The sequence below is a fragment of the Dermacentor andersoni genome, chromosome 4 (assembly GCF_023375885.2).
Source record: "Dermacentor andersoni chromosome 4, qqDerAnde1_hic_scaffold, whole genome shotgun sequence".
Taxonomy (NCBI): domain Eukaryota; kingdom Metazoa; phylum Arthropoda; class Arachnida; order Ixodida; family Ixodidae; genus Dermacentor; species Dermacentor andersoni.
The window spans coordinates 198301359-198317319 of record NC_092817.1 but is presented as its reverse complement, the minus strand read 5'-3'; the positions used below and the strand labels follow the sequence as shown (position 1 = coordinate 198317319).

At 49.9% G+C, this 15961-nt stretch overlaps 8 non-coding genes and 2 pseudogenes across 8 annotated transcripts; all 10 read left to right on the top strand.

Annotated features, from left to right (window-relative positions):
• Nucleotides 1-293: 293 nt before the first annotated feature.
• On the top strand, nucleotides 294-412 carry LOC126533659 (5S ribosomal RNA). The gene has a single exon (XR_007600049.1). It is a non-coding gene; the product is annotated as a 5S ribosomal RNA (ribosomal RNA).
• A 515-nt stretch (nucleotides 413-927) lies between these two features.
• Nucleotides 928-1046, top strand: LOC126533472 (5S ribosomal RNA; annotated as a pseudogene).
• A 515-nt stretch (nucleotides 1047-1561) lies between these two features.
• Nucleotides 1562-1680, top strand: LOC126533722 (5S ribosomal RNA). Its single transcript, XR_007600077.1, has one exon. It is a non-coding gene; the product is annotated as a 5S ribosomal RNA (ribosomal RNA).
• A 5400-nt stretch (nucleotides 1681-7080) lies between these two features.
• Nucleotides 7081-7199, top strand: LOC126533460 (5S ribosomal RNA; annotated as a pseudogene).
• Nucleotides 7200-7713: 514 nt separating this feature from the next.
• Nucleotides 7714-7832, top strand: LOC126533656 (5S ribosomal RNA). Its single transcript, XR_007600048.1, has one exon. It is a non-coding gene; the product is annotated as a 5S ribosomal RNA (ribosomal RNA).
• Nucleotides 7833-8348: 516 nt separating this feature from the next.
• Nucleotides 8349-8467, top strand: LOC126533651 (5S ribosomal RNA). The gene has a single exon (XR_007600047.1). It is a non-coding gene; the product is annotated as a 5S ribosomal RNA (ribosomal RNA).
• A 514-nt stretch (nucleotides 8468-8981) lies between these two features.
• LOC126533646 (5S ribosomal RNA) lies at nucleotides 8982-9100 on the top strand. Its single transcript, XR_007600045.1, has one exon. It is a non-coding gene; the product is annotated as a 5S ribosomal RNA (ribosomal RNA).
• Nucleotides 9101-9615: 515 nt separating this feature from the next.
• Nucleotides 9616-9734, top strand: LOC126533642 (5S ribosomal RNA). Its single transcript, XR_007600044.1, has one exon. It is a non-coding gene; the product is annotated as a 5S ribosomal RNA (ribosomal RNA).
• A 514-nt stretch (nucleotides 9735-10248) lies between these two features.
• LOC126533734 (5S ribosomal RNA) lies at nucleotides 10249-10367 on the top strand. The gene has a single exon (XR_007600079.1). It is a non-coding gene; the product is annotated as a 5S ribosomal RNA (ribosomal RNA).
• Nucleotides 10368-10882: 515 nt separating this feature from the next.
• LOC126533727 (5S ribosomal RNA) lies at nucleotides 10883-11001 on the top strand. Its single transcript, XR_007600078.1, has one exon. It is a non-coding gene; the product is annotated as a 5S ribosomal RNA (ribosomal RNA).
• The last annotated feature ends 4960 nt before the right edge of the window (nucleotides 11002-15961 follow it).

Below are 15961 nucleotides of genomic sequence, written 5' to 3'. Positions count from 1 at the left end.
CACAAACTGCTAACCGTTTACCTATTACACCCGTATCCAGCTCAGTGACAATCAATAACTTGGCTCATTACTAGCGCCAAACGTGGGCTGCAGCGGACGCACATCGTTGCGCTCGTCCTCTTGTTTTATTGCGAGCTCGACTCGGCAGCGACTAACCACAACAAACGGAGCAATCCACGTACACGACGTGTGCCTGTACTGTCAACGGAAAGACAGTGCCGCGTGCGTGCTGTAGCAATACGTTGCGAATGCACATAGCACGATACAGGTGCAGTCGTAAACATAGCATCCCTGCCATCGGCCATACCATGCTGAATACGCCGGTTCTCGTCCGATCCCCGAAGCTAAGCAGCATTGGGCTCGGTCAGTACTTGGGAGGGAGACCACCTGGGAACACCGAGTGCTGATGGCACCCTTCTTTTTGCTTTTTTTTTTTATTGCGTGCTTCTGTGACTTAATTTTTTTTCTTTTTTTTACACTCACGTGTGGTTGGTTTTATTTACTGTTACGTTCAACTGGCGCAGCCTACTGGTAGAGCCAACGTCGAAGTGCAAAAACAATATGCAAGCCGCTAGGCGATTGTACGCGCAGTGACGGTGGTAACCGGTATAAGTAATGGTGCAAAATTTAGTCGCACAAACTGCTAACCGTTTACCTATTACACCCGTATCCAGCTCAGTGACAATCAATAACTTGGCTCATTACTAGCGCCAAACGTGGGCTGCAGCGGACGCACATCGTTGCGCTCGTCCTCTTGTTTTATTGCGAGCTCGACTCGGCAGAGACTAACCACAACAAACGGAGCAATCCACGTACACGACGTGTGCCTGTACTGTCAACGGAAAGACAGTGCCGCGTGCGTGCTGTAGCAATACGTTGCGAATGCACATAGCACGATACAGGTGCAGTCGTAAACATAGCATCCCTGCCATCGGCCATACCATGCTGAATACGCCGGTTCTCGTCCGATCCACGAAGCTAAGCAGCATTGGGCTCGGTCAGTACTTGGGAGGGAGACCACCTGGGAACACAGAGTGCTGATGGCACCCTTCTTTTTGCTTTTTTTTTTTATTGCGTGCTTCTGTGACTTAATTTTTTTTCTTTTTTTTACACTCACGTGTGGTTGGTTTTATTTACTGTTACGTTCAACTGGCGCAGCCTACTGGTAGAGCCAACGTCGAAGTGCAAAAACAATATGCAAGCCGCTAGGCGATTGTACGCGCAGTGACGGTGGTAACCGGTATAAGTAATGGTGCAAAATTTAGTCGCACAAACTGCTAACCGTTTACCTATTACACCCGTATCCAGCTCAGTGACAATCAATAGCTTGGCTCATTACTAGCGCCAAACGTGGGCTGCAGCGGACGCACATCGTTGCGCTCGTCCTCTTGTTTTATTGCGAGCTCGACTCGGCAGCGACTAACCACAACAAACGGAGCAATCCACGTACACGACGTGTGCCTGTACTGTCAACGGAAAGACAGTGCCGCGTGCGTGCTGTAGCAATACGTTGCGAATGCACATAGCACGATACAGGTGCAGTCGTAAACATAGCATCCCTGCCATCGGCCATACCATGCTGAATACGCCGGTTCTCTTCCGATCCCCGAAGCTAAGCAGCATTGGGCTCGGTCAGTACTTGGGAGGGAGACCACCTGGGAACACCGAGTGCTGATGGCACCCTTCTTTTTGCTTTTTTTTTTTATTGCGTGCTTCTGTGACTTAATTTTTTTTCTTTTTTTTACACTCACGTGTGGTTGGTTTTATTTACTGTTACGTTCAACTGGCGCAGCCTACTGGTAGAGCCAACGTCGAAGTGCAAAAACAATATGCAAGCCGCTAGGCGATTGTACGCGCAGTGACGGTGGTAACCGGTATAAGTAATGGTGCAAAATTTAGTCGCACAAACTGCTAACCGTTTACCTATTACACCCGTATCCAGCTCAGTGACAATCAATAACTTGGCTCATTACTAGCGCCAAACGTGGGCTGCAGCGGACGCACATCGTTGCGCTCGTCCTCTTGTTTTATTGCGAGCTCGACTCGGCAGCGACTAACCACAACAAACGGAGCAATCCACGTACACGACGTGTGCCTGTACTGTCAACGGAAAGACAGTGCCGCGTGCGTGCTGTAGCAATACGTTGCGAATGCACATAGCACGATACAGGTGCAGTCGTAAACATAGCATCCCTGCCATCGGCCATACCATGCTCATTCTGCTTCCGGCAGCCGAGCTGAGCGGTCAGCAGAGTCATGGGCTCCAGTGGAGCAGCGACAGCGGCCACTTTAGGCCGCGGAAACAGGCTAAACGACGACAAGGATTATGCCTTTATTTTGCCGCAACTGCCCAAAGGTCCATTGGTGATTAATACCGTCTTTTTGCACGGTGATGTACGTGCGAGACCGTACAAGGTGGAAGATTTCCGGGACGCCCTTCTGCCGACGGGCTTGCTGCCTGATGTGGTATGCATAGGGGCGTACCAGATCAACCACGTCTGGGCAGTGACCTTCAGTGATGGGAGTGCCACAAAAAGGCTTCTGGACCTCAAGGAACTCCAAGTGAAGGGACGACGGTGCGTCATCGTTGACCCGCAGGATCAACAGGTGAAGCTAAGGCTTCACTGGCTGCTGTACGGTGTTGCCGACGAGGACGTCCGGACGGCATTCGCGGCTTTCGGCAAGGTGGAGGAGGTGAGCCGGGAGCGGTGGCGCGTCGAAGGCATGGGAGCGAAGACCTCATCTACCAGGACCGTCATTTTGAAATTGAAAAGCGGCATGAAAGTGGAGGATCTGCCCAATCAGATCCGCGTCGGCGGAGAGTTGGCCTTGGTCGTCGTGCCCGGTCGACCAATGCAGTGCCTGCGCTGCCACGGCACGGGGCACGTCCGCCGTGAGTGCAGAGTCCCCCGCTGTTCTCTATGCAGACGTTTCGGCCACGTCGACGCTGACTGCGTAAGATCTTATGCCACCGTAACAGGCCCAGTAACTTGTGACGTTGCGGCAGAGCACGTCATGGACGTGGCCGAGGCGGAGGACGCTGCTAAAGGAACTCTAGACACTGTCCCGACAGCGACAGCCAGTGGAACAACGAGTTTGGCCGTAGACAGCAGGGTGGCTGAGACTACCGTGATACCGAGTGGGACGGTGCAGGGCGCGACCGCTGAGGGCCAGCCTACGCGGAGCAGTAGTGAGGACCCGCCCGACAACGATGCGACAGCAATGCAGCAGGAGGAGGCCGTCCTCGACAGCGACCGGACTTCGACTCTTGGTGCGCCAGTCAAGCGCCCCCATGACCAGACTAAGGACCGCAACGACGGCGCGACCAGCACCAGCGAAGGGCCGCCGACAAAGACACCTCTTGGGAGGCGCACGAGCTTAAAACCAAAGCCGAATGTCCCACCTGAGAGAAAGCCTGCGGACAAAGTGCCGCCCACAAACAACGCCGGGAAACCGGGAGGTCCCGGAGGCGGCTAGCCGAGGGCTAGTCGTGAACGGTAAGCACCATGCTCCGGGCCTACTTTTCTCTTTAGCTCAACATGGCTCAGATACCGTCCCTTAATATTGCCACTTTAAACGTGAGAGGGTTGGCGGCTAGTCGTAGGCAAAGTCAAGTCCTACGGTTGGTCACTGACCACGACGTCGACGTACTAGCCGTCCAGGAAACTAAGGTTGACGGGGAGGAGGAGACCGGGAGCATGGTGCGCCGTTTCACGTCTAGGTATTTTGCGGTGGTAAGCCATGCGTTAGGCACGGCTGGGGGGTGCATTCTTTTTGTGAAGAAACTGCCTGGACTGCAGATTCAAAGTACCTTTTCTTGTCAATCTGGAAGGATTGTTTTTTGCGATATTGTTTTGTGCGAGTTTCAGTACCGTGTCATATGCGTATATGCGCCCAATTCAGTAGAAGAGCGTGCCCGTTTCTTTTTGAACCTTTCGCAGTATGTTCGATGCGATAAGCGCGTTATGCTCTTAGGAGACTTCAATTGTGTAATGAGCGCTAGTGACAGAGCCAATAATGCCGGTGTGCGTGACAGAAGCAGTGAAGTCTTGTCAAAACTAATTAGTGAAAATGAACTAGATGACGTTTTTGATTGTCTGGAAGGGGGGCGTGACGTGACATTTACACGTTTTCAGGGCAGTAGCCATGCGCGGTTGGACCGAATCTACATTTCGCTGGATACAATTCCAAGATGCCACGGTTATTCTGTAGTACCCGTATCGTTCTCAGATCACTGTATCGTAATATGTAATGTCGGTATAGGGAAACGGAAACATGCGTTTAATTGGGAGATGTGGAAAATGAATGCCTCGTTATTAAATGATGAATCTTTTGTAAAGGCAGTACGGAATGCCATTGATGAAATACGCAAAGATGAAGCTGAAACAATAGCTGAAAAGTGGGAATGTTTCAAACAAAAAGTTAAAATGAAAGCCTTAGAAAGGTCAAGCTGCCTCAAATTTGAGAAGGAATATAAAGAAAAGGCTTTGCGAACACTACTTCAGCAGCTGATAACGCTGGAGTGCAGAGAGCCTGGTCTGTACAAAGACGATCTGCGGAGCGTCAAGGAAAAGCTTGAACAGTTCGATAAAGAACGTTATCAAGGTGCCATCGTGCGAGCACGAGCAGATGTATTAGCGGCGGGGGAGACGCCCACAAAAAGGGCGCTTGGACTCGAGAAGGCGCACGGACGGCGAAACCATGTGGATAAGATTTTAATGAACGGGGTTCTTGTTGACGACAACGAAAGCATAGGACGCGCCTTCTGTCAGTACTACCAGTCGCTCTTTGCATTTAAGGCAGCGAATGTAGAGTTTCAAAGCCGATTTTCTTCAGCGGATGCCGAGACTGGGAGATGACGCTAAAGAACGATTGGAAGGCAACATTCTCGAGAACGAAGTTGAAAAGGCAATCGGCGATTTGAACTCGGGCAAGTCGCCTGGGCCTGATGGACTCTGTGCGGGGTTATATAAGGCTTTCAAAAGAGAACTGGCCCCATTGTTAGCAGACGTATTCAATGACGCGTACGAGAAGAAATTATTGCCCCCATCTTTTGGAAAAGCGCACACAATACTAATCCCTAAGAGTGATCAAACTGACAAACTCAGATTCGTGTCATCCTATAGACCGATATCACTAACAAACATTGATTACAAGATCTTTATGAAGATTTTAGCTGCGAGACTTCAAGGCGTCATCAAGGAAATTGTCGGAGACCACCAAACTTGCGGCATCAAGGGACGGTCCATTTTTTCGAACATCCATCAGATGCGGAGCGTGCTCGAGTGCTGTGACGTCACCGATGGTGGCGTTGCAGTTCTTCAGCTCGATTTGGAGAAAGCGTTCGATTGTGTCGCTCATGTTATTTTGTTTGCCATCTTGGATCATGTTAATGTCGGTTCCATCATCAGGGAGGGCGTGGCCTTGGCGTACCAGAATTGCACAACAAGATTAATTGTCAATAAGTCTCTGGGGGCCCCCATTAACATCATGCGTTCAGTACGCCAAGGCTGTCCCCTCAGTCCGCTGTTATTTGCCATTTACATAGAAGCAATGTGTGTAGTAATTAACGGAAATGACAAAATACGTGGTTTCAGATTAGCAGCGACAGAGGTGAAGCTGCTCGCATATGCAGATGACATTGCAGTGTGTTGCACAGACAGACCAAGTGTAACGGAAACAGTATCGGCAGTGAAACATTTCTGTGATGTCACGGGTAGTAGAATAAATTGGGGCAAATCCCTAGGCCTGTGGCACGGGAAGTGGGAGTCTGCACCGGACAACTTCGCGAACCTCAACTGGGTCAAAACGCCGACGAGGTATCTGGGCGTTCCTCTCAATAGCTACAATAGTAGCGATGAATATTGGAGGAGCCAAGCCGATGAAATGAAAGAAAAGGCGGACAGATGGAAGGATGTGAAGCTGTCTATTTTTGCAAGGGCGACAGTCTGTAATATGTTTTTTGTCACGAAGTTATATTATGTCATGCAAGCGTTGTATTGCTCGAGAACAAATGTGCAAAGGCTGCACAGAGTGTTTGCTGTTTTCATCTGGGGGTCAACATGGGAAAGGTGCAGCCGAACAAATTTGTTTAGAAGAGTGAAAGACGGGGGTGTGGGTTTGGTTCATCTTTTTGTTAGACAACTAGTCAACCGATTCTTGTTTTTTCGCGATGTGCGCCATCCTTTTCTGCGCACAGTATGCCAGCTCAGGTTGAGCGGTGCTTTGCCGGCACATGTCGTTAGCACGGCATGCGTTACCGGATCACTTCGTGGCTTCTTTAAGGAAGTGGCCGACAGCGTAAGATTTCTTTCTGTTCGATTTTCAATGGATTACCTTTGCGATGTTAAAAGGAAAAGATTGTATAAAGATGTGTGCGACATTGTTTTCCCAGTGCCGTTATACAGAGCCATTTACAGTGGAGGGCCAGGACTTGATGTACTTAAACGCGTAAAACACATGGAGGTGCCACCAGGGGTAAAAACGTTTTTTTTTAAGCTTCACACCGGTACGCTCTCAGTGAAGACTTTCATGGAAGAGCGAGGTTGTATCGTACCATGGGGAACGCATTGCTTGATCTGCAAAAAGCAGGAAACCATAGATCACGTTTTTTTGGAATGTTGGGAGGGCTTCTTTTTCTGGGACGTCTTAAAGCGAACCCTGAAAAAAGAGTTACCGGTGGACCCCCAAGGGATAAGGTATCTGACAATTAAGGATGATGACGGGGTTCCATATGATTTCATTATGTTAAACGCACTCCACTGTATATGGCGGGCTCGTATGGCAGGGTACTATTGTGATCCTGACGCTAGGCCCGCTCGCGATTATTTCAGAGAATGTATGTAGCGATTCATAGAAATACAGAAAATGCAACAATGTGTTCCGGAATGGCTGTGGAGGCTAGAACCTCTGACAGCCATGAAGGAATTTTAAGTTGACAACGCCTGTCCAACAGGGACAGACGGCTTTGTTGTACGGTGTGACTCGTTTCTTTCCTTTTTGTTTGTATTGCAATTGTGATACTGTAATGTGTGGAAACTGCACGTTCTGCGAATAAACCGGTAATAAATAAAAAAAAAAAAAATCGGCCATACCATGCTGAATACGCCGGTTCTCGTCCGATCCCCGAAGCTAAGCAGCATTGGGCTCGGTCAGTACTTGGGAGGGAGACCACCTGGGAACACCGAGTGCTGATGGCACCCTTCTTTTTGCTTTTTTTTTTATTGCGTGCTTCTGTGACTTAATTTTTTTTCTTTTTTTTACACTCACGTGTGGTTGGTTTTATTTACTGTTACGTTCAACTGGCGCAGCCTACTGGTAGAGCCAACGTCGAAGTGCAAAAACAATATGCAAGCCGCTAGGCGATTGTACGCGCAGTGACGGTGGTAACCGGTATAAGTAATGGTGCAAAATTTAGTCGCACAAACTGCTAACCGTTTACCTATTACACCCGTATCCAGCTCAGTGACAATCAATAACTTGGCTCATTACTAGCGCCAAACGTGGGCTGCAGCGGACGCACATCGTTGCGCTCGTCCTCTTGTTTTATTGCGAGCTCGACTCGGCAGCGACTAACCACAACAAACGGAGCAATCCACGTACACGACGTGTGCCTGTACTGTCAACGGAAAGACAGTGCCGCGTGCGTGCTGTAGCAATACGTTGCGAATGCACATAGCACGATACAGGTGCAGTCGTAAACATAGCATCCTTGCCATCGGCCATACCATGCTGAATACGCCGGTTCTCGTCCGATCCCCGAAGCTAAGCAGCATTGGGCTCGGTCAGTACTTGGGAGGGAGACCACCTGGGAACACCGAGTGCTGATGGCACCCTTCTTTTTGCTTTTTTTTTTTTATTGCGTGCTTCTGTGACTTAATTTTTTTTCTTTTTTTTACACTCACGTGTGGTTGGTTTTATTTACTGTTACGTTCAACTGGCGCAGCCTACTGGTAGAGCCAACGTCGAAGTGCAAAAACAATATGCAAGCCGCTAGGCGATTGTACGCGCAGTGACGGTGGTAACCGGTATAAGTAATGGTGCAAAATTTAGTCGCACAAACTGCTAACCGTTTACCTATTACACCCGTATCCAGCTCAGTGACAATCAATAACTTGGCTCATTACTAGCGCCAAACGTGGGCTGCAGCGGACGCACATCGTTGCGCTCGTCCTCTTGTTTTATTGCGAGCTCGACTCGGCAGCGACTAACCACAACAAACGGAGCAATCCACGTACACGACGTGTGCCTGTACTGTCAACGGAAAGACAGTGCCGCGTGCGTGCTGTAGCAATACGTTGCGAATGCACATAGCACGATACAGGTGCAGTCGTAAACATAGCATCCCTGCCATCGGCCATACCATGCTGAATACGCCGGTTCTCGTCCGATCCCCGAAGCTAAGCAGCATTGGGCTCGGTCAGTACTTGGGAGGGAGACCACCTGGGAACACCGAGTGCTGATGGCACCCTTCTTTTTGCTTTTTTTTTTATTGCGTGCTTCTGTGACTTAATTTTTTTTCTTTTTTTTACACTCACGTGTGGTTGGTTTTATTTACTGTTACGTTCAACTGGCGCAGCCTACTGGTAGAGCCAACGTCGAAGTGCAAAAACAATATGCAAGCCGCTAGGCGATTGTACGCGCAGTGACGGTGGTAACCGGTATAAGTAATGGTGCAAAATTTAGTCGCACAAACTGCTAACCGTTTACCTATTACACCCGTATCCAGCTCAGTGACAATCAATAACTTGGCTCATTACTAGCGCCAAACGTGGGCTGCAGCGGACGCACATCGTTGCGCTCGTCCTCTTGTTTTATTGCGAGCTCGACTCGGCAGCGACTAACCACAACAAACGGAGCAATCCACGTACACGACGTGTGCCTGTACTGTCAACGGAAAGACAGTGCCGCGTGCGTGCTGTAGCAATACGTTGCGAATGCACATAGCACGATACAGGTGCAGTCGTAAACATAGCATCCCTGCCATCGGCCATACCATGCTGAATACGCCGGTTCTCGTCCGATCCCCGAAGCTAAGCAGCATTGGGCTCGGTCAGTACTTGGGAGGGAGACCACCTGGGAACACCGAGTGCTGATGGCACCCTTCTTTTTGCTTTTTTTTTTTATTGCGTGCTTCTGTGACTTAATTTTTTTTCTTTTTTTTACACTCACGTGTGGTTGGTTTTATTTACTGTTACGTTCAACTGGCGCAGCCTACTGGTAGAGCCAACGTCGAAGTGCAAAAACAATATGCAAGCCGCTAGGCGATTGTACGCGCAGTGACGGTGGTAACCGGTATAAGTAATGGTGCAAAATTTAGTCGCACAAACTGCTAACCGTTTACCTATTACACCCGTATCCAGCTCAGTGACAATCAATAACTTGGCTCATTACTAGCGCCAAACGTGGGCTGCAGCGGACGCACATCGTTGCGCTCGTCCTCTTGTTTTATTGCGAGCTCGACTCGGCAGCGACTAACCACAACAAACGGAGCAATCCACGTACACGACGTGTGCCTGTACTGTCAACGGAAAGACAGTGCCGCGTGCGTGCTGTAGCAATACGTTGCGAATGCACATAGCACGATACAGGTGCAGTCGTAAACATAGCATCCCTGCCATCGGCCATACCATGCTGAATACGCCGGTTCTCGTCCGATCCCCGAAGCTAAGCAGCATTGGGCTCGGTCAGTACTTGGGAGGGAGACCACCTGGGAACACCGAGTGCTGATGGCACCCTTCTTTTTGCTTTTTTTTTTATTGCGTGCTTCTGTGACTTAATTTTTTTTCTTTTTTTTACACTCACGTGTGGTTGGTTTTATTTACTGTTACGTTCAACTGGCGCAGCCTACTGGTAGAGCCAACGTCGAAGTGCAAAAACAATATGCAAGCCGCTAGGCGATTGTACGCGCAGTGACGGTGGTAACCGGTATAAGTAATGGTGCAAAATTTAGTCGCACAAACTGCTAACCGTTTACCTATTACACCCGTATCCAGCTCAGTGACAATCAATAACTTGGCTCATTACTAGCGCCAAACGTGGGCTGCAGCGGACGCACATCGTTGCGCTCGTCCTCTTGTTTTATTGCGAGCTCGACTCGGCAGCGACTAACCACAACAAACGGAGCAATCCACGTACACGACGTGTGCCTGTACTGTCAACGGAAAGACAGTGCCGCGTGCGTGCTGTAGCAATACGTTGCGAATGCACATAGCACGATACAGGTGCAGTCGTAAACATAGCATCCCTGCCATCGGCCATACCATGCTGAATACGCCGGTTCTCGTCCGATCCCCGAAGCTAACCAGCATTGGGCTCGGTCAGTACTTGGGAGGGAGACCACCTGGGAACACCGAGTGCTGATGGCACCCTTCTTTTTGCTTTTTTTTTTTATTGCGTGCTTCTGTGACTTAATTTTTTTTCTTTTTTTTACACTCACGTGTGGTTGGTTTTATTTACTGTTACGCTCAACTGGCGCAGCCTACTGGTAGAGCCAACGTCGAAGTGCAAAAACAATATGCAAGCCGCTTGGCGATTGTACGCGCAGTGACGGTGGTAACCGGTATAAGTAATGGTGCAAAATTTAGTCGCACAAACTGCTAACCGTTTACCTATTACACCCGTATCCAGCTCAGTGACAATCAATAACTTGGCTCATTACTAGCGCCAAACGTGGGCTGCAGCGGACGCACATCGTTGCGCTCGTCCTCTTGTTTTATTGCGAGCTCGACTCGGCAGCGACTAACCACAACAAACGGAGCAATCCACGTACACGACGTGTGCCTGTACTGTCAACGGAAAGACAGTGCCGCGTGCGTGCTGTAGCAATACGTTGCGAATGCACATAGCACGATACAGGTGCAGTCGTAAACATAGCATCCCTGCCATCGGCCATACCATGCTGAATACGCCGGTTCTCGTCCGATCCCCGAAGCTAAGCAGCATTGGGCTCGGTCAGTACTTGGGAGGGAGACCACCTCGGAACACCGAGTGCTGATGGCACCCTTCTTTTTGCTTTTTTTTTTTTTATTGCGTGCTTCTGTGACTTAATTTTTTTTCTTTTTTTTACACTCACGTGTGGTTGGTTTTATTTACTGTTACGTTCAACTGGCGCAGCCTACTGGTAGAGCCAACGTCGAAGTGCAAAAACAATATGCAAGCCGCTAGGCGATTGTACGCGCAGTGACGGTGGTAACCGGTATAAGTAATGGTGCAAAATTTAGTCGCACAAACTGCTAACCGTTTACCTGTTACACCCGTATCCAGCTCAGTGACAATCAATAACTTGGCTCATTACTAGCGCCAAACGTGGGCTGCAGCGGACGCACATCGTTGCGCTCGTCCTCTTGTTTTATTGCGAGCTCGACTCGGCAGCGACTAACCACAACAAACGGAGCAATCCACGTACACGACGTGTGCCTGTACTGTCAACGGAAAGACAGTGCCGCGTGCGTGCTGTAGCAATACGTTGCGAATGCACATAGCACGATACAGGTGCAGTCGTAAACATAGCATCCCTGCCATCGGCCATACCATGCTGGGATTCCACTTCCGGCCACCGAGTGTGACGGACGTGTAAATCATGGGCTCCGTAGGAGCGGCTTCAGCGGCCCAGACGGGCCGCGGTACCAGGATTTCTGCCTCGGACGACGAGTATCAAGTTGTTTTGCCTAGTCTGCCAACAGGGCGTTTTGTTTTGAATACCGTTTTTCTACACTGTGATATCAGGGCCCGCCCATACCGGGTGGAAGATTTTCGCGACGCGCTCGCCCAGTTATCGCTCCTGCCGGAAGTGGCTGCTCTCGGGGCCTACCGTATGAGCCATGTGTGGGCCGTGACCTTCAAGGACAGCGACGCGGTGAAAAAGATCGTCAGCGTTGGAGAGCTGCAGGTCAAGAAGGGCCGGTGTCTCGTCATCGACCCCGCCAACCAGGACGTACGCCTGAAAGTGCATTGGCTGCTGCCCAGCGTTCCTGACGAGGACGTACGTTTTGCCTTCGCGCCGTTTGGAAAGGTCACCGACGTAGTCCGCGAGCGCTGGCGGGTTCACGGCGTGACTGATAAGAACTCAACAACAAGGCTGGTTACGCTGAAGTTGAAGCCGGGCGTAAAGCTCGACGACCTTCCGCATCAGGTGAGCGTCGCCGGGGAACTGGCTCTCGTGGTTGTGCCGGGCAGAGCTCCTCTCTGCCTACGCTGCCGCGGCACGGGCCACATTCGTCGCGAGTGCCGCATTCCACGGTGTGGTGCCTGCCGACGCTTCGGTCATGAGGACAGCCAGTGCGAGCGCACGTACGCTAGCGTCACCGGACCCGTGGGCAATGAGGACAACTCCGCCCTACTCATGGACGAGGCGGACATGGAGGACACGTCGACCGCGGCGGGTGAAGCAGCTGACGTCGTGGCAAAGCCGGCGGTGCGGCTTGAACAGGAGGAGAAACAAGTCGCTCAGGCTGTCTTCACAGGACACCAACAAGCGACTGCAGAGGGCACCGCGGCCATGCCGAATGCTGAAGAGAAAACCCCACCTGATGCGGAGGTGACCTCCTCCCTCGTTGAACCTGAAGGCATGGACACCCTCACAGGCCCATCTACCCAACCGACGGGAAAACGGCCCCACAACCAGACCGTTAGCCGGACGGCGAAACAGGACGGCAGCGGCGGCGACGAGCCACCGCCCAAAGCGACAGGTATAAGGAGGTCGACCTTGAAGCTTCGGCCGAACGTTACGGTCGATCCACGGCAGGCGGGTAAACCGCCTCCGTAATTAAGTGCTGTCTAATTCGAGTGGGGTTGGGGGGTTGGTGAGTGCAATGGCCGTCATCCAGAGCGCTAGTTTTTCAGAACCTTGCCAGGAAGGGGGGCCCAAGTTGCACTTGAGTGCCCTTTCCGGAAGGTCGAGCGGCGTCTCCTTTAGAGGCATTCCACGTGGTTGCCGGCGCACCTTCATGAGCGCTCATACTTGTGTAATTGTGATGGGCACCATTCTACCGTGTAGTCATGGCGGTTAATTTCGAAGGAATGCTACGTGTAGCAACGTTAAATGTACGAGGGCTCAGTGCAAGAAGACGGCAATGTCAGCTAAGTCGTCTCCTCTTGGATAATGACTTACATATAGTAGGAATCCAAGAAACGAAAATTGAGAGCCAAGAGCTAACCGACAGAATGGTGTCCAATTTTAGAGCGCACTTTGACGTGTGCGTTTGTCATGCGGTTGGTGGATCAGGCGGCTGCGCTATATTCCTAAGAAATAATCTTGGCATTTGTACGCAGTCAGTGTTTTCGTGTGAAACTGGGCGCCTCTTAGTGGCTGATTTCTGTTTTGAGGATGTGGATTACCGTGCTATTTGTATCTATGCGCCGAATATTGAAACGGACCGTCGATCTTTCTTTGAGCGTCTTGAAGCGTACGTAAACTGTTCCAAGGTCGTAATACTGCTGGGTGATTTTAACTGTGTTTGCTATGCTGAAGACCGAGCAAAATGTTCACGCATTCGTGATAAGAGTGCCGAATTTCTTAACGCAGTGGTGCATGATTATGACCTGGAAGATGTGGGTAGTGTTTTTGCCAGCGGTACTCGCCCGCGTTTTACCCACTTCCAACGTGACAGCCACGCTCGATTAGATAGATTATACGTGTCAGCCGAACTAGTGCCCTTATGTTGCGAATATGATGTGCAAGCTGTAGCATACAGTGATCACTGCTTGGTAACTGCCACGTTCGGGAAAGGACAGAGCAAACGGCCCTTTAACTGGGATCTCTGGAAAATGAATGCGCAGTTGTTGAATGACGATCCTTTTGTCGATGCTGTAGCGAAGGAACTAGAAAACCTGACTTCAGCCAAGCCATTAAGCTTTGCCATTCAATGGGAAGAATTTAAACAGAAAGTAAAAACAATGGCCATTGAAAGAAGCAGTGTCATTCGACACAACCTGAAACAAGCAGAAACAAAGCTTCGCCAGCAACTGCAATTTTTTATTAGCATGGAAAGTGTCGAGCCTGGTGTGTATGTTAACGAATTAAAGGAAGTGAGAACTGAACTAGAAAGGATAGATACAGAAAAATACAGAGCAGCACTTGTGAGATCAAGGTCTGAGAAGTTGTGGGCGGGAGAAACTCCAACGAAACGAGCTTTATCAGACGAGAAAAAGTACGCTTGTCGGAAAGAAATCCGCCAGCTAGCTAAAGGCAATCACATTACATCCGACAAAAATGACATCAAGCACGGGATCGCCGATCACTTTAAAGATATTTTAGCTCATCCGCGGAATCCTAAATGTAACTACCAGAATGAATTTCTCTCGCTGATGCCAAAGCTCGATGAAGAAGTCAGGACACGGCTGGAACTGCCAATTAGCCTGAGTGAGATAGAGTGCGCAATAGACGAGTTAACCGTCGGTAAAGCACCTGGGCCAGATGGCTTGGGGGCCGCTTTCTATAAAACCTTCAAGTCTGCATTGGCCCCTGTTCTTCACGAAGTTATCAGCGAAGCGTATGAGCGAAAAAGATTGCCCTTGTCATTCACAACCTCGCATATCGTGCTAATTCCGAAGAGTGATGACGAGGAAAAACTTTTGTTGCCAGGGTCATATCGTCCCATAACTGTAGCCAATGTCGACTATAAAATATTCACGAAAGCTTTGGCCAAACGACTGCAAAGTGTAATTAAGACATTGGTAGGGCCGCACCAGACTTGTGGCATTAAAGGCCGCAGCATTGCAACGAATGTACACACGGCTCGAAGTGTGCTTGAGTGCTGCGATGTGTTTGGCGATCACGTCGCGATGATGCAGATCGATTTGGCAAAGGCTTTCGACCTCGTCTCGCACAAGGCTTTGTTCTCCATGCTGGAACATGCGAACGTTGGCAAAGTCATAACGGAAGGCGTCATGATGGCGTACAGAGAATGCTTAACGCGCATCATTGTTAATGGGGAGCTCACCGATAGCTTTCCCGTGCTCTCGTCGGTGCGGCAAGGATGCCCGCTGTCGCCCCTTCTATTTGCTGCTTATCTCGAACCACTCTGTTTGGCGATCAGAAATAACGAGCGCATAGCAGGCTATCGGCTGCAGGCAGCACACGTTAAAATTTTGGCATATGCCGATGATATCGCGATTTTCTGCACAACCAAAGCGAGCATTAAGGAGGCAACGACTGTGGTTGAAAAATTTTGTGACTCAACTGCAGCCCAGATAAACTGGGATAAAAGTTACGGCTTCTGGCATGGTAGCTGGGAAGACACGCCGGAGACCTTTTATCGACTGAAGTGGTCGACGTTACCAACCCAATACTTGGGTGTGCCTCTCGGAAATTACCGTGAACCTGAATCGTACTGGCTAGATCAAGTGTCGAAAGCAAAGGAAAAGGCCGACGGGTGGAGAGGAAAACAATTGTCAATGTTTTCTAGAGCCACTGTTTGCAACCTTTTTTTAGTTTCTAAGATATGGTACGTTATGAATGTGTTGTGTGCTGCGAGGGTAAGCGTACAAAAAGTTCACCGTGTTTTCGCCATTTTCATTTGGGCCTCCACCTGGGAGAGGATGAGTCGAATGAACTTGTTCCTCCCGGTCAAGAAAGGTGGGCTTGGTTTAGCTCATTTGTTTCTGCGACAAGTCGTCTCACGCTTTGTGTTTTTACGGGATCAAAACGATCCTTTTCTCCGGACAGTGATACAGGTACGGCTGTGTAGACAACTTCCAGGATTCATTGTTTCGACTGTTCATAATATGCCAGGAGCAGTGACTGGTTACCTACGTGAAGTGGTATGTTCATATAAGATGTTGAACGTACGGTTTTCACAGCAATACCTGTCTACCGTTACCAAGAAAAAACTATACAGGGATCTCGTGGACACGATGTTCCCTCCACCTTTGTACCGTTCTCCGCAACGTGGAGGCCCAGGACAAGACGTTTTAAAGAGGGTGAAAAAAATGCCAATACGGCCGTCAGCTAAATCTTTTT